The 25,811-nt window shown below is 32.2% G+C and overlaps 1 long non-coding RNA gene across 1 annotated transcript; it reads left to right on the forward strand.

Annotated features, from left to right (window-relative positions):
* Nucleotides 1–9,555: 9,555 nt before the first annotated feature.
* LOC134235812 (uncharacterized) lies at nt 9,556–12,697 on the forward strand. The gene is made up of 4 exons (XR_009985485.1): nt 9,556–9,630; nt 9,833–9,951; nt 10,192–10,283; nt 12,633–12,697. It is a non-coding gene; the product is annotated as an uncharacterized LOC134235812 (long non-coding RNA).
* The last annotated feature ends 13,114 nt before the right edge of the window (nt 12,698–25,811 follow it).

The raw sequence follows: 25,811 nt of genomic DNA on the forward strand, positions 1-25,811 counted from the left end.
ATAAGATTTTGATTGAGATTTTCATTAAAAGATAATGATTTACCACAATCTGTAAAAAGACATTGAACATTAAAGACTTAAAAAATCGGCTTTTGGCCCCTTAACGGCCCCTAATTGTAGGAATCAGCCCTTTTTCTTCATGTCATCTAAAAGCTCTTAGGATTTCGATCACTTTTTGTTCAACAACTGTTAAGAAATTCTTTTCGTTTTTTGAGCTATTAGCAAAAGAAATATTTAGGGGCCAACTCTTCAACTCCTTAATGGGGACGTTTAGCAAAAAATGAAAGGTTGCATATGTTCAGAACATTATTTAGAACATCCTTTGTTCAATATTGCTTCTCAAAATATTTCTGCCTTTCGAGATACAAAGCATCAAAGATTTTGCATTCTGGCCCCTTGTGGCCCCTAATTATTTAACATACGACATTAAAATTATAATATATAATTGTAGATTGTTGAGATAAACATCTTTGCTTCAGTAACATATTACAAAATATTAACTAATAAAGAGTTATAGATCGAAGACTTTTGGCCCCTCTTGGCCCCTTTATTCGAGTGCCCAGCCCCTTTTTCATGATCTCATCGTACAGCTCTTAAGATTTTGAACATTTTTTGTTCAACAATTAATCAGAAATTCTTTTTCGTTTTTGAGCTATTAGCAAAAGAAATATTTAGGGGCCAACCCTTCAACTCCTTAATGGGGACGTTTAGCAAAAAATGAAAGGTTGCATATTGTTTAGAACATTATTTTGAACAACTTTTGTTCAATATTGCTTATCAAAATATTTCTGCCTTTCGAGATATAAAGCATCAAAGATTTAGCATTTTGGCCCCTTGTGGCCCCTAATTATATACCATACGACATAAAAATCATAATATATAGTTGTAGATGGTTGAGATAAACATCTTTGCTTCAGAAATGTATTACAAAATATTAACTAATAAAGAGTTATCGATTGAAGACTTTTGGCCCCTCTTGGCCCCTAATTCGAGTGCCCAGCCCCTTTTTCAGGATCTCATCTTAAAGATCTTAGAATTTTAAACATTTTTTGGTCAACAACTATTCAGAAATTCTTTTTCGTTTTTGAGCTATTAGCAAAAGAAATATTTAGGGGCCAACCCTTCAACTCCTTAATGGGGACGTTTAGCAAAAAATGAAAAGTTGCATATTGTTCAGAACATTATTTTGAACATCTTTTGTTCAATATTGCTTATCAAAATATTTCTGCCTTTCGAGATATAAAGCGTCAAAGATTTAGCATTCTGGCCCCTTGTGGCCCCTAATTATGTAACATACGACATAAAAATCATAATATATAGTTGTAGATCGTTGAGATAAACATCTTTGCTTCAGTAACATATTACAAAATATTAACTAATAAAGAGTTATCGATTGAAGACTTTTGGCCCCTCTTGGCCCCTAATTCGAGTGCCCAGCCCCTTTTTCATGATCTCATCGTACAGCTCTTAAGATTTTGAACATTTTTTGTTCAACAATTAATCAGAAATTCTTTTTCGTTTTTGAGCTATTAGCAAAAGAAATATTTAGGGGCCAACCCTTCAACTCCTTAATGGGGATGTTTAGCAAAAAATGAAAGGTTGCATATTGTTTAGAACATTAATTTGAACATCTTTTGTTCAATATTACTTATCAAAATATTTCTCACTCTTGAGATATAAAGCGTCAAAGATTTAGCATTCTGGCCCCTTGTGGCCCCTAATTATGTAACATACGACATTAAAATTATAATATATAGTTGTAGATCGTTGAGATAAACATTTTTGCTTCAGTAATGTATTACAAAATATTGACTGTTACAGAGTTATCGTATAAAGACTTTTGGCCTCTGTCGGCCCCTAATGTGATGAGTCAGCACTTTTTTCTTGATATCATATTAAAGATCTTGTCATTCTGCACAAATATTGCTCAGTATGTTTTAACAAAATAATTATACTTTAAAAGATATGATGGAAAATGTCTCAAAATTTCAGTCATGATTCATGTCCTAATTTTTGACCCCTACCGAGCTTCCATACTAAGCACTTCCGGAATATTTGAAAGTATAGGTGCAAAACTATAATATGTTGTCTATCAGTCCTGAAAAGGACAGCATTCTAGCTTTTGTCGTTTTTGAGTTTTTGTCCGGACAAAATGGTCACTAAAAATTCGATTAAAGGGCGATAACTTCCGACCGGAAGTGATTTTTCGGAAAATAAAAAAAAAGTATCAGGTTTAGTTCATGATACATCATTCCTGAAAATTTCAAGGCAATCCATTCAAGCATCTCTGAGAAATCGTCTGCACAAAAATGTGTAAAGAAAAAAATAATAATAATAACTAGAGCAAAGCTCGTTGCAAAGCAACGAGTAGGTCTTCCGTCCTGTTTGACCGGAAGTAGCTTTCATTTTTAACAGAAATGAGAAATAACGCCAAAAATGGTTTGAATCCTCTAAATCCATGTTAATTAATGCAAAAAAGCAATTTTTTGCTACTTCCGGTTTGACCGGAAGTGACGACGAGGGACGGAAAATTAGTTTTAATGCTCCCAGAGACATATGTTGCCAAAAAAACTTGTCAAGAACGGCAGAAATACCCGTTTTCCGACTACTTCCGGTTTGGCCGGAAGTGACGACTCCGGACATATTTTGACGACTTCAATAGATTAAGCTTGACATTTTGAACAACTTTGCTTTTTTGACGTATGACAAATTGTCAATACTTTTTAAGATATAAAGGAAAAACTTTCGGCCCCTTCAGGCCCTTAATGTAAGGAGCCAGCCCTTTTCTGGAGATGTCATTTGAAAGATCTTGGAATTCTACATCTTTTTTGTTCTACATGCTTTAACAAAATATTTCTAGGTAAAAAGAAAAGAAGGTAAAAATTTTGAAATTCTTGATAGGACTATTTTCGGGCCATAGCGAGCGTCGGCGCTTCGTACTTCCGGTAGTTGTGATATACTTAGTGCACTTCTCCAAAGGTTGCTCTAAGCAACAGTAAAAATTTCATGCTTCTGTGTTGAGTGCTTTTTGAGAAAACTGCCGGACAAAGTGACCCTCTAAAAATCACTAAATCGCAGAAAACTCCGAACCGGAAGTGACGTCATCAAAATGAAAAAATGTATATCTAGATTTTTTGATGTTCTATCAGACCTGAAAGTTTCATGCAAATCGATCGAGCCGTTTTCGAGAAATCGCGCGCACAAAATCGGTAAGAAAAAAAAACAATAATAAAAATAGTGGAAAAGAAACCTAAGAAAAACAATAAGGTCTTCCGCTGAAGACGGAAGACCTTAATAATAAAAGTGAAAAAGAAACAATAGAATAATAGAAGGGTCTTCCGTTGGAGACGGAAGACCCTAATAATTCTTTATTTAAAGAAGGTAACCCGATTAGTGCACGCACTATCCTTCCCCGGGGCCTTCTATAGACAAAATATCAACATACATACATACATATATATAAATATACAAAATCAATAAATAATCATAAACTATTTCTACATTGTTTTACAAATGTTTTGACTTGATGCTTGAAAGCATTGAGTGTTTGAGACATTCTTATATGTACAGGTAAATTATTCCATAAGATAGCACCAGAGTATTGAAAGGAGTTCTCAAAGAGTTTACATTTATGAGATGGTACACAGAGGTCTAAATTAGATTCAGATCGAAGATTGTATCGATTATTACACTGGAAGTCAAACATACTATTTAGATAAGTAGGGTGAAAGTTGAACAATGATTTATATAACAAAACATATTTATTTACAATAAGCTGCTCATACACTGTGAGCCAATCTAGTTTCTCAAAAAGAGGTTGCGAGGGCGCATCAGGAGGAGCATCTAAAATACATCTTGCAGCACGTTTTTGAAGTTTATATACTCTTTGAAGATTTGAGTGAGATGTATTACCCCAAACAGTTAAACAATAATCAATTGAAGGCATAATATATGCATTGTAAAACAGCTTGCGTGTTTGAATAGGGAGAAACTTTTTAATTCTACGGAGGGCAGAAATTTTACGTGACAGTGTTTTACAAACATGGTCGATGTGTACATTGTATTGTAAAGAATTATCTGAATAAACTCCAAGAATTTTTTCATTTGATACAAAATCAAGTATTCTGTTAGATACAAACAGATTAATTTCATGCTCAGAAAAATTTGATCTCTTTTGATGCGTACCAACTAACATGCATTTAGTTTTTGTAGCATTTAGAACCATTTGATTTTGAGAACACCATTTTTGTATAAAAGCTATATCCGTTTATAATGTATCTACAATAGTTTGAGAATCTTTACTTGATGCATGTAAAGTGGCATCATCTGCAAATAAGTCTAATTTGGATTTTGTAATACATAAGGGAAGATCATTAATGTAAAATAAAAACAGAAGAGGACCTAGAATAGATCCCTGTGGAACTCCCGCTGTGACTTGCTGATAAGATGAAATTTGTTGGACAGATGTACACTTTGAAGTCTTTCACTTTAAATATGATCTGAACCATTGTAAAGTTATTGCGTCAAAGTTATAACATTGTAGTTTTTTAAGTAGAATATCATGATTGACAAGGTCAAAAGCTTTACTGAAATCAAGAAAAACAGTACCAAGAAGTTTACCTTGGTCCATTTCATTTAACCATTCATCTGTAATTTTTGTAAGGGCTGTTTGGCATGAATGTAGTTCTCTGAAGCCTGGTTGAGAGTCTTGTATAAGATCAAAATCCGAAAAAATATATCATATATATTTTGCAACATGTTTTTCAATAACTTTTGATAATGTTGGTAAAATAGAAATAGGCCTATAATTATTTGGATCTAATCTGTTTCCTTTTTTATAGACTGGGGTAACTTTTGCAAGTATAAAACTATCGGGAAAAATGCCAGTTTTGATACAAGTATTTATAATATGGGTCACAAGTTTATGTATTATCTGTGAAGTAAGTTTCAATAAACGTGACAGCTGAAGATTTACTAATATCTAGTTTATTGAGTAAAGCTAGTACTTCATCATGATTTATGAATGGGATAGAAAACTTGTCTGCTCCCAATTTAGACTGAACACAATCTAAAAGATCTGTCAAGTCAATTTCCTCCTTACTTATGCCTGAAAGAAGTTCTGTAGAAATATTTGAAAAATGAGAATTAAACATTTCTACTATTTCTTGTGTGTCCTCTGTGATATAATTATTTTTAGCAAGTGCAGCTGGAATATAATTAATAGTTTCCGCTGAATGGTGACAGAAAGGTACCTAAAATGTAGCTGAAAGGCATCTGAATGGTCTCTGAAATGTATGTGCCATTCAGTGGCTGAATGGCCACTTAAAATTCACTGAAAGCCGCCTTTCAGTTTTAACTGAAAGGTCTTGTTTCTTCCTGTGCCTAAGCCTGTATGCTTACCTAGTTTACTTTCTTTATCGTTCTTATTTTGTTTGCTTTTTATTTCTAGGAACAATTTAAACACCATGATATTGTTTTTTCCTAGCTACAGTTGCTATTGCATGACTTTCAAATTTGAAACACCGTACTTGAGATAAATATAAAATATAATTATATAAATGATAAACATGGATTTAATTCTGAAAAAAATCTTTCACTGTATACTTTTGATCAACGAATTTATCACCCTATTCAATCAAAAGGTCTAAAAATCATTTGAATAAACTGAAAAAATAAACCCTCTGAATTTTTTCTTAATATCACCACTTTCGCCCCGAGGAAATAATAAAGACAAAGTGTAATCAGTGCAAGTGAAGGAATCTTTTTCATTGATATGACATCAATATTAATTTGTTAATAAAGTTGTTTACCCAAGATTACAAGATTTTTACCATACATTAGTAGTTCTACTTTGATTTCTTGTTCAACTCATCAAATTCCGGGAGATTACTAGTATGACTGGAAAAAAATACATTTGCACCACGTATTTATAAATATCGTAACCGAGATAGATGTTCTTGAGAAGAACCTTTATAAGATTATTTCCCTTTATATGCCGTATCCCCATGCAAAACTTTCAGGAAGCCTCATTATAGGCTACACATACATGTACAACAATGACCATAGTTTGATCCTTTTTTGAATTCACACTTATTTAAAACGTTCTGATTTTTTACCACAGAGGTTGTCGATACCAATAATATTTACAGATGAAACCTTTTCATCATAACACGTAACTCCTCTTGAAATAGGATATGACCCTTTGTTTGAGCAAATCCGAGTGTCCAAGGAATGCTTCTGAAAATTGTGAAAATAGTAAAGTTTTTCTTAAATAATAAGCTTAAAATTTGCAAAGTTTACAGGAGGAAGGAAAGAAAAAGGGCTGAAACTTGAGGATTTTTATGAAAATTACAAGTTATTTGGTTTAAGAGAGCTCGGGTCAACTTTTAAAAAGCAAAACAATATCTCATTCATTTGATTTTTTATGGGGGGGGGGGAGACATGCGTTGAGTATCATTTCAGAGGAGAAGGAGGGAATTAGAGGAGGAGTATGTAAACTAAAGGTGTGTCGAAATAGATTCATTTGTTTTAATTTCAGTAGAGTAGGGCAAATATCTTTGACACTCTAAGAGTGTTGGATTGGTTCCAGAGGGATGTTGTGTAGTATTCATAAATTGTATTGCTTTACAAAATGAAGAGCAAATAAATGAAAGAAAAATATATTTATATTTATGTACGAGAGTATATAATAACGGGATCATTTATATAAAAGAACGTAACAGGAAAGAAACGATTGATTGTTTACATAAATATACAGTAACTGTTATAGTAATAAAATACAGTGGTACTTTTATTTAAAATATACATGTAACATACAAATATTTTAAAGGAATTGCTTGTTGATTATACTGTAATTCAATTTTAACTAAGTTATATGAACTGAACATTGATTCAAAATTAATGACAAATTTATACCCATATTTTTCATCCATGCCAAATTATCCCTCCCTCTTTTAATTTGTAACAAATTGGTACAGAGACCTTGACATACAAAGGGAAACCTAAAGTAATTTTTTGGGAAACCCATACGTTCTAGCTTTCTAGATAACTGACCTTTGGGTTTTCTGTTACAGTTTTATGATGACGCAGATAATGTTTTTGGAATTAAGGCAAAATTTTGGAACTTTATCAACCGTATGTTATCAAAGATAATATCTAACGAGTCTCATTTTTAGTCTGAGCTTCGTTTTTCATGTTTTTAAAGATACAAAATTTGAGCAAATGCAGACAATACAATATATTTAAAAGTGTATATATGTTTTAGGAACATGTTAACATTGTATGAATAATTCTTTAATGGCAAAACTTAAACTATTTTGTTTCCTGCTACTTGGACGACAGCTACTTAACAGCTATAATTTTCAGGAATATTTGGTCACTTCTTTGTTGAGTCAGCCGTAACAAATTTTTCAGGTGCTGTAAACCAAGCTGATGAACCAGTAACAAAAATTACAGTATTATACCAAACCAGAGTAAAACGCCTTTGGAGATTTATTTGAAATAAATTATTTTACACGTATCATAACACAGTGAAGAAATTTCCTTGTATGTTTGTTGCAGAAATGGTGTTCACTTAAAACAAAACCTGTTTTGCTTTTTCAGTAACCTTAATTGTAGATCAATTAAAATATTTAAACTTGTTTATGTTTTGTCAATTTATTTTATAATACATAATTTTAATCTTTTCACGATCATGTCGAGTTAATAAAAAAAACATTTATTGTATAATATATCAGAAATTTGAACGATTAGTAAAGCCGTTACATACATCAGGACGAATGATTCGACCTTTTTTTTTGTATATATCGAATAATTTTCATAACAGGAAATGTATCTTAATTAAGAAATCCCCCTTGATCCACCTTACATGCCTAACCAGTTAATTATGTCTTGTATTAGAAGTATTATTCTTATGTGAGTTATGTGAGGGTTTCTTGTGGTAAATTGTAAAGGAATGTGTCCCGCCTTTTAAATAAATTCATGTTAACATCATCATTCTCTGGTTTGATTTTGAAACTTCCAATTCTTTCAGTATCTGATTCTTGTATTGCAATGGTTTCCTTTGACATAAATAGGTTTTAAAAACTGTTTATTTATGACTGTCTGGAAGAGTTTCAAAAATCGACGAAGTTTCTTTCTTTATTTTGGTTTACATGATAAATAAGCATTTAAATTTGAACAAGCAGTCCGTTGTTCTAATGTTTGTATTTTCCCTGACATTGGCATATCACTTATGTCAAGGTTAGTCATGTTTGACTTCATATGATTTAAAAAATAAAAATGTTTAAAATTAAAAAAATGGCTAGAATTCATATGCAACATGTTCATTCATGTTCTTAAAATTAAGTAATTAAAAAAAAACTTAATGTTTATTTGCACAGAAGAAAAAAAAGGCCACAGCCCATGAGTTTGCGTCCGAGGGCTCCAAAAAACAATCGAGCCGAAAAAATGAAATCCTTATATTAATCAAATGTTACGTAAAACATTCGACTCTTTTATGTGCTCCTATTTAGTTATAAATATTCAGCATGTGTCAGATATTTTAAACTCCTTCCACATTGCTTAAAATCTTTTTTAAACTCATTTTCTCAAGTGTAAGATCATGTTTTGTCTGTGGTAGTTCAAAAACGTTGGACCTTTTAAGCAAATAATGAAAGGGAGGTAACAAATAAAAAAAATATAACGATGTATGGTATAAAAATGTGTTTTCTTCAATGTTATTAAAGTATAATTATTGAAGTGTAGATATTATATTGTCATAAAAAATGCTTTACCAAGTGGAGATTATATTTTTAGACAGAAATTATAGATAAAATATGCCTGATGCACATGATATGCGATAAGCAGACATTATGATTATAAAACAACATACACAGCCAATTGTGCCTAACGTTAATTTAGTGTTAATCTCAATTAACATTCAATTAACGTTAGCTTAATGTTAGTTTAATGTTACTTTCGTGTTAAGTTAATGTTAAAAATATTAACATTAATTTAACGTTAATTTTTAACGTTAATTTAACTTAACATTAATTTCATGTTAATTTTTAACGTTAATTTAACTTAACATTAATTTCATGTTAATTTTTAACATTAAATTAACATTAACATTTAAAGTGGTCTCAAAAAACTAGAACCAAAATATTAACATGAGATTAACGTTAATTCTTTAATGTTAATTTCATGTTAACTAGACAAGGTTAATATTATTATTCAAATTTTAGACCTAACTTTAAACAATACTTCAATACTTGCCAATCATTTTAGTGACATTTAATTAATTATTAAGATGTCCATACGTGGATACTCAAAACCGCCGAGGTTGGGGTGGGGTAGGGGGGGAGGTATTGGCACTTGTGTCGGAAATAAATTTTTAACCCAAATATATAAAGATAACAGTTGTGTTAGTATTATACCATAGGTTCAAAAAGTATTTCCGACACAATTTATTTCCGACACAAGTCACTCTGTTTTTGTGTAAGGGTGTGTTACACGTGTGGGTTTGGGAAAGGGGGGTGCTCTTACTGTTAGCAACCTCTTCACCTCGTCCATCAAATCGGACTTTGTCGTCGAGACTCGATCGGAAGAACCCAGCTGCCTAAATTATAATGCCAGTGGAACTCAAAACAGGTATTGAAAGTGGAACAAAATGTAAACAATTCCCACAGTAAATGTAATGACAGTGAAATTTACATTCACACACCCCAACTAATTTTTTTAAAATACCAGTTAAGTACTTGTCACTACTTAATTGACACTTGTCAATATTTTGTTCAGAAACATTTTATAAGCATTATTAAATCGAGATTTTTTCTTTTACTGCAAAATACAGAAAAGATACTTGTATGCAAGACATGAAGAAAAGAGCAGAATACAGCCTCTATATACCATTCCTTGGTGCCTCCTTAAGGGAATTGATGTTTTTTTCGGGATAACCATGCAGGAATAAAGGTTATTTATAAAATAGTATATACATAGTGTATTCACAATTTTCATTTAGAAAAAATTTATAAATTGAACCAGAGTTTATGCTAAAGAGACAAATTTAAAGCCAGGTTTCTTTCACTGTACTAAAAGTTTGCTTTGAATCAGACGCTGCACATAAAATTTGGTTTTTATCTATGAATATCATATTTTGAAGATATTACATTTCAAATAAATGATTTTTGATTATTTTTTTTATGATCGTAGGTTAACTCAGTATAAAGTCTTGCTGACATGAACATGATAATCACAAGAAAGTGAATATATTTCATCACCTTAAGCAATCTTCAAAATACCAGGTGCATTTATTCTGAACACATATCAAATATTTTCACCCATTTAATATTCACCCCTAATTTTTTAGCTCTACTGGTCAGAGAACAGAAGAGCTTATGCAATAGTAATGCGTCCGCCGTCCATCCGTCTGTCTGTAAACAATTTTTCAAAATGCTACTCCTCCTACAGTTTTGGTTTGATTTCAATATCACTTGGCACACAAGTAGACTAAACTAAGATACATAATTCTGTGCAACGGTTTGTGATTTCGATGAATGGTGTTGCCATGGTTTCTAAAAATAGAAATTTCTGTGATTTTTTTTCAAAATGCTACTCCTCCTACAGTTTTGGTCTGAATTCAATATAACTTGGCACACAAGTAGACTTCACTAAGATGCATAATTCTGTGCACCGTTTTGTATTTTGATGAATGGCAAGGATCATTTTTTACAGTGTATATATTGCTGTTTTAAAGTCTCAAGTCTCAACTGCTACTTTTCTCTTCCTTTGTTTTAAGTATAAACAAGTAGAGCTACAGTCTTGACAGAGACTTCTGGTTTTGAAAGTATACTGGAAATACAATGTCTGTTTGCCAGTCTTTCTGTACAATAATGTATATGGAAGTATATAGTTTTTAAATACTAGAAGCTTTTTAGTTCATCTGAGCCAAAAGCACAAGTGAACTTTTCAGATCACGTACATTTTGTTCGGCGTCTGTCTGTCCATCTTTTAACTTTTCACATTTTCAACTTCTTTTCAAGAACCACTGGGCCAGAAAAGATGGAACTTAAATGGAAGCATCCTCAGATAGTGTACTTTCAAGCCTCTTCAACCCAGGGGGGGGGGGGGCACAATGGACTTTCAGTCTTAGGCCTAGAAAAAAATATGTTTGTTTCCGCTTTCAGTCTGAAAAAATATAGGGTAGGTAGGAAAGCAATTTTTTTTTTGAATTTTTTTTTTACTTCTTTAATCAAAATATTTATAGAAGTAACAATAATGACAAAAGAAAAGGTGTTTTCAAGGATTTATGTGGCTTAAATTTATAATAGAAAGGTGACGCAAACTTCTTTCTGTCTTGAAGAGAAAATTGGAGACTATGATTCCCTGGGTGAAATCTTGCACTTCATTGGACTAAAGCATAAAAAGAAAATTTTAGGGTCGGCACTATAAATTAGGGTCGGTCGGGAAAGCGGAAACAAACAAAAATAATTTTTTTCAAGGACTTACTTAGGAAATAAGGTATTTTTAAACATCTATCCGGACATAAATATCAGTTGGTCATGACTTACAAGATTAAATTCCAATGAATTTAATCTCGTACCAACCCATATTTATAGCCCGTTGGATGTTTTAAAATTATACCTTATTACTTTTATTTTCATTTGACTTACTCTTACTTTATATTTGCCTGATCACACTGTTTGTGGCTTTTAACATGCAAAATACATTAATTTTCAAAACCAATGGCATGTATACAAGACAATGAATGTGTGTCGACCCTTTATGACGTCACTGAGAAATTCCGTTGAACATTTATCGATACGCACATCTATGACCTCTTGACCCCTGTAGTGTATATTCAAATTTGTTCCCACGTTTTACATAGGAATGCATAGGAAAAACCTTTTTAAAATCTTCTCCGAACTTATGTGGAATCATCCTCAGGTAGTGTAGTTTAAAGTTTGATCAAATCATGACCCCCGGGGGTAGGATGGGGCCACAATGGCCAAAATTTTACATAGGAATGCATAGGAAAAACCTTTTAAGAATCTTCTTCAGAACCATTAGGACAGGAATGATTAATCTCATGACGTGATGTGGAAGCATCCATAGGTACTAAATGTAGATTCAATTTGTTCAAATCATGACCCCCAGGGTTAGGGTGTGGCCACAATGAGGGATTACAGACTTGTATAAGAATACATAGGAAACGGAATCTTCTCCAGAACAGAAAAACAATTGTTTTGTGAGATTGACATGATCTGCAAGTAGTAAAAATTTAAATTTATTCAAATAATGCCCCGGTGATTGGGGTTAGCAAGGGGTCACAATGGGAGATCAGGTAATGTGTTGGAAAAATCTTTAAAAATCTTCTTTTCAAGTATGGCAAAATAATATATGTATGCTGTATTGTAGTAGTGACATTTTCAAGAAATAGAAAATTCAAACCCCCTCCCCAAATAAGTATAAAGTAAGCTTCTCAATACTTAACTAATCTGTGTTTTTAGCTAGCCCGTGTGCGGGATGTGGCCAATGGACCTCCTCTTTCATTCATTACATTTTAGACAAATTTGAGTTGTTAATGTATTGCTGAAGTATTTTATTTTCATATAAATATTATACTATATGTGTTTGCCTCTCTTCTTTTTCAGATTGGAAAAAGAAAGAAGATTTGTAGCATTGTATTGAATATGCCTGATTAAAAGTGTTAATGGATGAATTGTTGTTTTTCATTTTTCTTCAGAAAATTTGAAATCAGAGGCAATGCTCAGAATTTTAGAGATTTTGTTGAAAGAGCTGATGGGTCCTTTTTATCCTTTTGGATATATTCAAACTGAAAAGAAAGTGACACCAGGGATGAGGTCAACATGCAAGCCTAGCTTTCTGCAGTGCTACAAGGAAAAATGAAAAATTGATGAGCTTCTGTTGTACCTTTAGAGAAATAAGATAATCAGTTAAGCTTCTGCTATAATGCAAGAACATGTATTTTTCTGGAGGAATAGGAAGGTAAATTCCAAAAATATGCACACAATTTTTATGAATTTTAACATTAAATTAGTGTGAACTAATTAACGTTAATTTAACGCTTAACGTTAATTTAACATGAAAATAACGTTAATTTAACGTTAATTTTTTAACGTTAAATTCATGTATAAGCTCGATTGACGTTAATTTAACGTTAAATATTTAACGTTAAATTAATGTTATTTTCACGTTAAATTAACGTTAGGCACAATTGGCTGTGTACATTAAAAACATGTGTTAGTGTAAAAAAAAATTAGTTGCTTATCGAATAAAGTGGTGCTGATTATAAAATTTTATCTCCTCAGGGGAAGAAAAAAATAAATAACGGGAATTTCAAAGCGCAGAATGAATATAATTTGTTAGAGAGGTCGAGGAATGGTTTCAGGAATTCCTTTTTGCATTTTTTTAATTTAAAAAGAATACCAAGCAAAAGTTGCAAACATGAATTTCATGTGAATTTTTCACATGGAAAAGACTCGAAAAATAAAACATGTAAAGTTTATGTGAAAACTTCATGTGATTTTAACATAGATTTCATATACATTTTATATGAAGAGCATATTGCATTAATATCATGCAAAGAAAACTTCATGAAAGTTTAAAATAAAATTGTGTGAATATCATATAAACTTATTTTCACATGATATTCACATAAAATATATTTATAATTTTCAAAGAGAAAGATAATCACATGAATTTCAGGTATGTCACTTTTCCCTATGTAGGATCACTAAATATAATAAGTTACGTAGTATATCAGGTATCAAATATATTACATCATGGATACAAATAAATAAAAGATATAAAATTTTACTTTGGGAAACCGTTTACTTTTCGGAAACCATGTTTGCCTTAATATGACTTAACCTGTTAAAAATAAAATGTTAGAAAATTAAATTTAATTATCTTTCCATCATTCGATGTTGTTTTTTTAGATATAAGAATTCTTTGAAAAAAAACTCGACTACAGTCTAACCATTTCATACTAGGCATCAATGGCAAAATTGAGATTTATGTATGAGTTCGACGGCTCGTTATGTTTTAGTTTGACGGCCCATTTATAAAGAACTGATTGAATTTTGTTAAAATACATATCTTATATGAAAAAAATGCAATAACTGGCTTATGTAAGAAATCATCCGCGTCGAAATTAATCGGTGAAATGATTAAGTGGATGTTCCCTCCTGTCTTATAAATGATAAGCGATTTCAAAGGTTTGTTATATACTTTTACTGACTTAATCATTATTGTGGATGTCTAGTAACGAACCTAATAGTTTGATTTGATTAACTCAGATCAAAATGAAAAAAAGGCGTCTTCATATTACTGAAATATTTTCGAGAGGGACTTAAAACAATATAAAACCACTCAGTTACTCAAATTGAAATAATGTGTTTTATATGTGCATGTATTTATTTCTTTACCCGTCTGTTCAAGCCTTTTACAAAGGCAAAGCAAAAGATTACTTAGTATTTTTGATCAATTTTGTCATTTATTAAGAGAGATAATAAAAAGATTAATTAAGAAACCATATCAAACAATGCTTTTGTAGCATTCTTCACAGGATGAAAAGCCAGGTTTCCCAAATTTGGAAACCCGATGGAAACATATGGGAATCGTGACATCAGTAGTTTCCATATAGTTTCCATTTTATGGAAACCACATAGTGGTTTCCACATAGATTCCCGACATGGAAACAATCAACCTGTGGTTTCCCGTAAGTTTCCCAAGATAGGAAACCATGGAAACATACCCCGGTGGTTTCCACATAGATTCCCGACATGGAAACAATCAACCTGTGGTTTCCCGTAAGTTTCCCAAGATAGGAAACCATGGAAACATGCCCCGGTGGTTTCCATATAGATTCCCGACATGGAAACAATCAACCTGTGGTTTCCCGTAAGTTTCCCAAGATAGGAAACCATGGAAACATGCCCTGGTGGTTTCCATATAGATTCCCGATATGGAAACAACCAACCTGTGGTTTCCCGTAAGTTTCCCAAGATAGGAAACCATGTAAACATGCCTCAGTAGTTTCCATACAGATTCATGACATGGAAGCCACCAATGTGTAGTTTTCCCCATGTTTCCCAGGCAGGGAAACTTTGAAAGTATATATCAATACTAACCAACCTACCTTTTATTTTACAAAAAGTTAAATATTTAATTATGTTACCATATTTTTACCAATTATAGAAATATTTCAAAAGTGTTTACATGCTGTATCAAAATAATTAGTTTCAAACAGTTAAAATAACTAGATGTGTATTTCTGTGTGATTAATTTAATATTTCAGCACCGTGAACGCAATTCAATTTTAATTTAATTTTATTTAACTGAATTTTATTTGATTTAATTTAATTTTGAATTTGATTTATCACATAAGTTTTGGTAAACTCGTATAGAATGCGTGAAGTGGAATAGGAAAAAGTAAGTACATGCAGTTATGTAGAAATCAATCATTTCCGATCCCACTTTCTTGAAGCTGTCTATGATGAATGTTCCTTTGAAAAAAAATGGAAGAGCTAAGGAAGGGTACATTTAATGAAATTATTTACAGAAAAGGTTTACTAAAAAGATCGATTAAAAAGTAAATAAAGAAATGTGTCAAGTTACGATTACTGATTAAGGACAGGTGAGACGTTCCTCAATAATATTAATTAATTTTTTTCCAATATTTTGCAATTGACATTGAAGAATTATTTTTACATAATTACATGTATTCACAAGACATCAAGGTACCTTACCAGGCATTTGTGTTACATACCAGAGGTTCACACTTGGCATTTCTTATATACGGGGGTAATTAGTCAGGAAAAAAATACTTCAATTGGTTTGTCAAAATTACATTTTTAGTGTTTAAAGTTTTTAAATACGAGTTTAGAAATTGATAAAGCTTTTGTTTTAATATGAATTAATATATTAATATAAACTGGTCAGATAAGAATCATTCATCGAATTGGCTTGGGGCTGAGTATTATCATACTAGTATTTTACTATTAATAGTGAATATTGTCTTTTTTAATTTATTAAATCATTGTTTTTATTATTGGGGTTGGTGGGTTGCTTTTTATTTTTTTTTCTTGAGAAGCCCCCCCCCCCCCCAAAAAAAAAACGCTTTTGAAAAAGTCACTATGATCGGCCTGTGTAATTAGGGACACCTGTCCTCACGTGCCATATCAGGTGGAGACACGTGCCGTGGAGACACGTGCCGCGAAGACACCTGTCACTGTGTATTTTTTGTATATTCTATGTGAATTGAGACGGTTTTGTACCTAAAGGGAACAATGGGCTGTTGTCGAGCATGTACACACACAGTCTCCGACCGAAAATTCTTTTAAATTAAGATGATGATTCGTGTTTCTTTTATCATTTAAAAAATTGTATATTCCATAAATAAAGTTATACAAGAGAACATATTTATAAAATAACCTACATTTAATAAGTTCAATGAAAGAACAAACTATTTAGAATTTTTATTTCAATTTTCATTACTGATTTAAAATAAAACTCTCCTCTTTAGAAATTAAATAATTTTCTATAGGTATTGAATAGATCTTAATTCTCGTCGTGTATAATTATATTAAATCAGAATGACGTTTATAGATCAATGTGAAATCAAAACTGTATTTAATATTGTTGATGGATTTTTGTGTGAAATTTGTAATCTAACGTTCTACAAAGACATTTATTAGATAAATGTTTATAATATAATTCATCACATAAAACGTTTTCCCCCTTTTTTGTTTAAATATGTACGCAGATCCCCGTGATGTAAACGCCTGCACTTTTCGCACGAAAATTACAATGTAGGGTCCTAAATGCACATACATTATATCTAACAAACTAAAAAATTTTCAGCCATTTTTTTTTCTCCAAAGGCCATTGCTCTAGATAAAGAAAAGTCTATAATATTTTGCATGATTTTGTTTTCCTTAAGAACAATGGCTTTTAAGGTAGTGCATGCTAAGGCAATCTATTAAAAGAATTAATTGTATTATTAATTCATTGTATAATTGTCACGATTGTATTTTTGTGCAGTTTTTGTTGATTTCATTCTATAAAGGTATGAAGTTTGTCAATACTTCTACAAACATTTCTTTATCTATGGTGTACACTACTTTATTTTTATTCGCCGACATGCTACTCTTTTTATAAAAAAAAAAACTTGCGTGACTAATAGACTGTATGTATACTTAAACCATGATAAAATCATATGTGTCCAATACAGCATATGATAAGTCATTAATATACAAGTACATGTGTATCTATACTGTAATACATATATATTGCATTATTTTTAGGCCCTGTTCTGTGGATGCCCTAAGACAGTGTCTACCCATCACTCCATCTGACATCACTTGTTCTGAGCATATTTCTCTCTCAAACTTAAACTACAGAGAGCCTGTGGATAGTGGGTGAAGAGTGACCTTGGACCAATTTTCTAGGTCAAAGGTCAGTATCAAAATCTACTGTATATCTTTATTTAAAATCGTAGTCCAGAGTATATTTCTCCCCTGCCTGGTGTAATCTAGCTTTTGTGCAATGGGGTGGACTCCGTGGAGGGTCTGCAATGATCTTCAACCAATTTCTAGGTCGAATATCAAAATATAAAAAAAATCTCTCCCAAATATTTTTGTTATTATAAAGAGTATGTTTTCTCTCAAACTAATCAAACTTAAAGCAGGGTTCTTAGTATGAGATACATGTAGTAATATACTCTCAATGACATAATAAGGCTGAAAACATTATTTATATTAGGCCTAAAATAAAATATTGTTTGTTTGTAATTGCCGACCGACCCATTGAAAATGCACCTGACCCAAACTTTTTTTTAGCCATTTTGTAATTTTTTTTTCTCTCCAATTTTTCAGGATATTAAAACTGTTTCAATTTCAATTTTTTTCTTTATCAATCATACCAAGAGTGCAGCTTATTCATGTAAAGTAGGCCTATGAAAAACTTTATTTTATGTTATCTAACAAAGATCTGGAAAAGATTTTTTTTCAAAAAAAAAAAAATTCCTACCTACCTACCCAGTCTAAAAATTGTAGGTCGGCAACTGCAAACAAAGAATTTTTTAAGCTTGGCCTTATGTTTTTTTTATGCGCCCGAATTTTTTCGGGGCGCATATTGTTTTTGTCCTGTCTGTTTGTCTGTCTGTCTGTCTGTTGTCAACTTTAACCTTCGCCAAAACTTTTAAACCCTAAGAGATAGAGACTTCATATTTGGTATGCATACTCCTCTAATAAAGTCTTCAAATGACATCAAGGTCAATGACCTTGTGACCTTGACTTGACCTATATGCTAAAAATAGCTTTTTCCACTGTTTGTCATAACTTTTTAACCATAGGAGATAGGGACTTCATATTTGGTATGCATACTCCACTAATAAATTCCTTTCAAACGACGACAAGGTCAATGATCTTGTGACCTTGACTGTGACCTATATGCTAAAAATAGCTTTTTACACTTTTTGCCATAACTTTTGAACAATAAGAGATAAAGACTTCATATTTGGTATGCATACTCTACTAATAAAGTCCTTTCCAATGACACCAAGGTGAAGGACCTTGTGACCTTGTCTGTGACCTATATGCTAAAAATAGCTTTTTCTACTGTCTGTCATAACTTTTTAACCATAGGAGATAGGGACTTCATATTTGATATGCATACTCCACTAATAAAGTCCTTTCAAACGACGACAAGGTCAATGATGTTGTGACCTTGACTGTGACCTATATGCTAAAAATAGCTTTTTACACTTTTTGCCATAACTTTTGAACCATAGGAGACAGGGACTTCACATTTGGGATGCATACTCCACCGATTAAGTGCTTTCAAATGACACCATGGTCAATGACCTTGACTGTGACCAATATGCTAAAAATAGATTTTTTAAACTTTGTTGCCGCCGGGCGCATAGTGTTTCACAAACACATCTTGTTTTTTTTTTCACTTATCATAAAGCATTAAAGTAGGTCTATACTCGCACTACGTCATTTACGAATAGTAAAACCGGAACCGCGCTTCCTTTTTCCGAGATGAGATTTTTTAACTATATTGGTTTGACTTTAACTTAGCGTTTTAATTATCCGGTAACGATTTTGCTCGAAGTCGGTCGCGTCAAGAAACACAGATTCTACAGTTTAAAGATAAATTAATTAAAAAGAGAAGGCTGTGAACAACTTTCGGTTGACAGAAATAATTAGGTAATAAAACGATATTTCTGTGAATGATGCATGTTTTATATGCCGCGCCGATAACACGCACTATATATTTGCTACATCAGAACATGTATCAAACTATCGAGCCGATTAATTGTCGGCGGCCAAGTTGAAGCTAATAGTGATAATTCGGAAGAAAAGTAATGACTACGATTTGACTTTGACAATTTATGGATTTTACTAATCAATCATTACAAAATTTACTTTGAATAATAATTATTGCATAAAACGCATACCCCCCTTTCTCAACCTGCTTACCCACGAATCCCAATGCAAAATTATCTTTTGAATAAGTATTTGACAAACGTCGATTCACTTGCAGCACACTTCGTTACTTTCTGTAGCAAAATCATCCAGTTTCTGAGAATCAGTCAATTACTTTCATTTTCATCGTCTCCAATTTACAGACAAGTGGTTTTTTTTTAGTTGTTTCGAGTAAAATAAGATAAATTTTAGGGACAATAGGTTTTGGGTTTGTATAATTATTGTTTTAAATTATGTAAAACTTTGTTAATACAAGTATACACTCAAATATTAACAGTATTACAGAAATATGTGGCAATATATCACTTCTGGAAGAAAGAAAATAGGGGGGTCCCTTTAGTGTAGAGCTCATACCACGAAAAGTAATGCGTCAACATATAGTTTTTTTAAGCTTATTATTTTTCTTAAATATAATTTAGTAAAAATAATGCAAATTTACGAAGTTTGAGTCCATAATTTTTTTTTATGACCGAGATTGGCCTATGAAGCATATTTTCTCACATCAAATTTTGATACAATAGCCTAACAAAGTGCATCTATTTATAATAGTTCATGCAAAACAATGATTATATATTGTTTACTAACATGTTTCTACTCTATTTGGGGTATTAAAGTTGAATATTTAGACTTAAATTAATTTATATACATCAAAATCTAGGATAGGTAAAATTTCAGTATTTTACATTTCGGGGTATATACTCCGATAGGCTATAGCGGAAAAGTGAACATGTTGACATATAATTTTTCTTGTGTTTATCCATTGCTGGGATGTATGTCTATCTTATAAAAGCAGATTTTTAAAGATTGAGCCCATTTAGTGCCGAGTATAGAACTACCTTAAATATTAAAGAGATACATTAAATGCTGAAATCATATGTATCATGGTCATGGAAAGTAATTATTGATATTGGTATATTAAAGGACATTGACTGATCTTTCAGATTTCTTAGTTATATTCAAGCATTATAATTCTGACATCATATAATAATTTTGTATGAATATTGCAGATCAAAGGTGATGTGAAGAAAACCAGGAAACTGATGTTGAAAGAAGTACTTAATGACCCTTATGAATGGACTTGAATGTGAAAGACTGTTCCATTGTTTATCTAAGATATATGGATTTATTTAATATTTTGATATCATTGAAAAATTCAGTTACAGTTTTTGTACATCAAATGAATTATTAAACATATAAAATGGTAATGCTTTTTTCTTTTACATGTAATAAATTTTTTTGATAGATTTTTAAAAGAATACACATTATTTCACATTGCTTCCTTTAGAAAAGTTAGGAAATCTCGAAGTTTCCCAGTAATTTCCACCAGGAATGGGACTCCAGATAATTCCACCAAGTTTCCGCCACACAGAAAGTGTTACACAAGTTCCATATAGTTTCCTGAGTCAAGGAAACTGCAGGAATCATAAGGTTTCACGAGCTTCCATGTAGTTTCCCATATAAGAAAACCTTAAGATTCCATCAAGTTTCCATTCCACGGAAACCACTACGCTCATATTCCATATGGTTTCCTGAGTGGAGGAAACTTTAGGAATCGTGAGGTTTCCCGTGCTTCCATGTAGTTTCCCATATAAGGAAACCTAAAGATTCCATCAAGTTTCCATTCCACGGAAACCACTACGCTCCGATTCCATATGGTTTCCTTAGTCATGGAAACTTTAGGAATCGTGAGGTTTCCCGAGCTTCCATGTAGTTTCCCGTAAAAGGAAACCTAAAGATTCCCCCAAGTTTCCATTCCACGGAAACCCCCTACGCTCCGATTTCATCAAGTTTCCTGATTCTGGAAACCAGTGGAATCTTCAGGTTTCCCATTACGGGAAACTACATGGATGTTTGGGAAACTTCAGGTTTACAGAGGTTTCCGTGGTTCGGGATACCTTATGGAATCGGAGCGTAGGGGGTTTCCGTGTCACGGAAACTTGGCGGAATAACCTAGCATCCGCTACGGAAACCACTGGGAAACATAATGTAAACTTGAGGTTTCCATGTGGTTTCCATAAAGTTTCCCGTGATGGGAAACCACTTTTTTCACCCAGTGCTTGTGATTACTGTCTTTATGTATAATGACAAATGACACTTCTTGTTTGATAGCAATAGATTCTGTTTTTCAACACGAAGGGTGGTGCCATCTTGCAACAGGACCATACAATATAATCTTCATTTGAATGACGCTACAAACGTTATTTTAAGTTTTTTGTTTAATTTATCTTCCAGTTGTGATGATTTGTATTAGTGATAGAGCATTTTATTTTAATATATTGAGTGTCATGCATGTTTGTTTAGGACACAGTATGATATTTTAAAATTAGTTAAATTAATTTAAATATATTCTATAAATATTGTATTTCAGATGAAATAAAAAGAAAGCATTTGGTTATTTGATCATATTTTACTATTAAAATTTATGTTTCTATTGGATAAAATGATTAATAATTAAATGACTATTAAACTGGAATTGTAATATTTTTAGATCCACCCGTTTGATGTTATTTTGATCTTTACAGATGCCCGCACGCCAAGAATGTCAGACGACAGCGGAGAGGAACTGATGCGGTTGTTGGTCAACGGTCATAGGTCAGACGACCTCCAAAGGTCAATATCCAGGACAGAGAGACTCACGTCCATTGAGGAAAACCAAGGGGAAAATGCAGCAAAACTTTAGATCAAGATGTTTTAAAGTTTAATACGTAGTGAAGGACGTTTCTTTGTGTGAATATTTTTCTGTCTCCACTTGACTGGTTCAAGGTCGTTAACATGACCAAGTATACAGCATCTTATAAACCAGATGTTTCTATTTCAAGCTTGGAACAAAAGCTCATAAACATAGTGCTTCTAAAGTGAAAATGCATGTATTATTTTATGAAGCAAAAATAATGATGACAACACTACGTCAGTATTACATGTAGCTGTCATTTGTAGTTTTGTGACGTCATAATGCATATAAATGCATTATAAGAGAAACATTTAAGTATTAGGAACATGTACTTGTATTTTAAAGAATTGTTATACTTATTATTGAAAAAAAATAAAATAATAATACACAATTATGGATGGTTTAGAAGGGAGACATCGCCAATTATCAGTCTGAGTAGGGTTGTCACCCAAGGGCGCTTGTGCCCGAGGGTGACCACCCTACTCAGACCTGATAATATCTTCCTTTTAAACAGTCCATTATATTTTTATTATCCTAAAGAATATGATTATCAATTACGTAGAGTAGAAAATAACAATCAAACCTCTTGTTTTCTTCTACTCTGCTCTGATTCCATACTTTCAAAATATGTCAACAGACAATTTTGACGTCATCGTTAGAATTTATTGTTTACTTATCCTGCATATCTATAAATTGTACTTATGAATAAGAGAAGGATATGGAAATAACGAACAGTATTCAATCTCAACGTCCATTAAACAATATACAAAATAAGAGCAGAGCAAACACGGACCTCCGAAACATCAGAAATGGGATCAGGTGCCATGGAGGAGTGAGCATCCCCTGCCGACCGCTCACACCCGCCGTGTGCTCGTTGTCATAATCAGGGAAATAACGGAAAAAATACATCGTCAATTCATTGTATAAATAATGGACTAACAATTGGTATGAAAAACGTCAGTCAGCATTTCATTCAATGATAAATTGTATTTGCTGACAAGGTCATTGTATCGACCATCGAATTTACAAAATGATGACTTTAAGCGAGACTGTTGATATTCTTGTTTCATCAACTTTGCTTGTCAATAATTTATCTCGTTTAAGAAATTGTTCATACGTAGAGCATGCTCTTGCGTATCGAATCAACTGAGATATATATACTCCGTATGCAGGTGATGAAGGTATATTGCTGCATAAGTAAGGGAAGTTGACGATAGAAAAGTTAAAGTTATCACGTTTATCATATAGCTTGGTTCTTAGAATACCATTAGTGTCTTTTTCAAGTAAAATATCCAAGTATGAAGCAGAAGTGTCGGACTCTGTGGAATCTTTAATCTCAAGCTCACCAGGATATATCATGTCGACGTAGGAATGGAAATTATCATTATTAATTGACAATACGTCGTCGATATATCTAAATGTCGAGTTGAAGGCCACAGCAAGTGTTTTCTTCTTTTCACGCATAAGATTTTGCATAAATTCTGCTTCATATGAATATAAAAATAAGTCTGCTAATAACGGAGCGCAATTTATCTCGCTTAAATCACTGTAGTTTCATTCAAAGGGCGACAACAAACGTGACCTGCTCTTAACCAATCAGATTGACTGTATATTTCTGAAGGATGATAATACAAATATATATACATGCACTTCTGACTTGATACAATCCTTTAAATACATATCGACGTCGTACACCAAGTAAGGTTTCTATACTTAAGGATTGACCTTATTTAGCGAAAGGCTATATTTGTATCAAGTAGCAGGTAGTCCTTATATATATATATTAAGATACTAAATCACTATCATTATTTGGGGAACATAATAAGAATCATTAATAACAATCTGTTATCAAACTTTATTTGGCGAACATAACTGATTTTAATTGTTGTAAGTAAATTTTAATTGAATGACCAAGTCAGAGTCAATCATTGTTATACATTTGTCGCAAATGCTTAAACCAATTTACGTGTAACAGTATTAAATTGTATTTGAAATACGCAGGTTTCGAGATTATCTACCTTGGTGCACTCTTTCGTTGAGGAGGGGAGTTTGGTTGCCGCTTAAACAAACAGGTGGGACAGATATTTATAATTTGATATATCGCATCATCGAAATACTGGTTTATCGTAACTATATAATTAAAAGGATGCACTGTTCAACTCGAGAATAACCGAATTAAAGTAAAAGTGTCATTCTTTAAAATAAAAAAATCGGAACAAAAAGAAAATTCAGTGGATGTGAGACTTTTCAGGCGAGGGAAGAGATATATGGACCTCTAATAAATCCGTTAAACATGAAACTGATCATTACATGTCGGCAATCTAAATGGCACATTGATTTTATCCCTTATTGTAACTTTAAAAAAAAACTAACTTTTAAGAGAATGTTTGTTCAATCAAGAAATTTTTTTACTTTTTATAAAGACCACGACATTTATTTCGTTTTCAAGTACCCTATAATTGAAAGTAGATATATAAATATACACAATTGAGCTTGATAAAATCATAAAATGCATCACTGTTTAACATTTTCATCTTTCTATGACATTAATTAATTTTTAAAAGCCATAAACATCGTTTATTTATTCATGCACGTTTGTATACATAAACAAACTGTACCACCTCCTTGCTGAAATGGATACTTTTTGCGCCTCTATCGCAGGAGAGTTACAATCTCGAAACTCGCGTATTGTCTTTTTTAATGTATTCACTTTTATTTTTATATGTTTATTTTTATTCATTTCATTTGTGTTTAATCACAAAAAGATGAACATTTTAAAATCATTTTTGTAGTAAGGCATCTTGAATTTTTATGTAAACGTACCCCCATCAAACTGTTAATATCAGAGAAAATTATCTTCACTAAAGATGAACAATGCTTTATGCAAACTTATTCTACACGGTGAAATAGAAGAACTGAGAAACAGATAGTGCAATTATTACGTGCTTCTGATACTGGTAATAATTACAGCACTTGACTAGGTCAATATGAGACTCCTAAGTCTGTATGCTCACCTAATTAACTTTCTTTACCGTTATTATTTTGTTAGCTGCAGATCTGTAGCTATCCGGAAAAATATATATTGATAGACCGGATAGCTACAGTGCCACCCATTGAAAAACTGTATATTTATTGCGCACAGAAAAGTGCGCTCGGTTCTTGATTATTTCTTCCTAATTGTTACCTCAATTGCAAAAGAGGGAAGATTTTAAGAAGTTTCTGTTTCTTTTATCAATTACATTCGTAGTTGACATCTGAACGAAGCATATTGGACCGAATTATCTTTGAAACCAAAATGGCAGTATATATAATCGAAATGTTCGATGATTACACTATCAGGGTCAGGAGGACTATTAAAAATAATTATGACGAATGTTTTGTTGTGGAAGGAGTCAAAGAATATATTAGGAACACACGGTTAGTAATATTATGAGATTTCAGTTTTAGGAACATGGAGAAATAAATCGAAAACCGAGCGCATTTTTTTGTGCGCAATAAATATACAGTTTTTTCAATGGGTGGCACTGAAGCTATCCGGTCTATCAATATATATTTTTCCGGATAGCTACAGATCTGCAGCTATTATTTTGTTTGCTTTTCATTTCTAGGAACAAATTAGACACCATAATGTTGTTCTTGCCTAG

Source organism: Saccostrea cucullata, unplaced genomic scaffold, assembly GCF_032062105.1.
Source record: "Saccostrea cucullata isolate Sc308-1 unplaced genomic scaffold, CSIRO_AGI_Scuc_v1 ctg2245, whole genome shotgun sequence".
Taxonomy (NCBI): domain Eukaryota; kingdom Metazoa; phylum Mollusca; class Bivalvia; order Ostreida; family Ostreidae; genus Saccostrea; species Saccostrea cuccullata.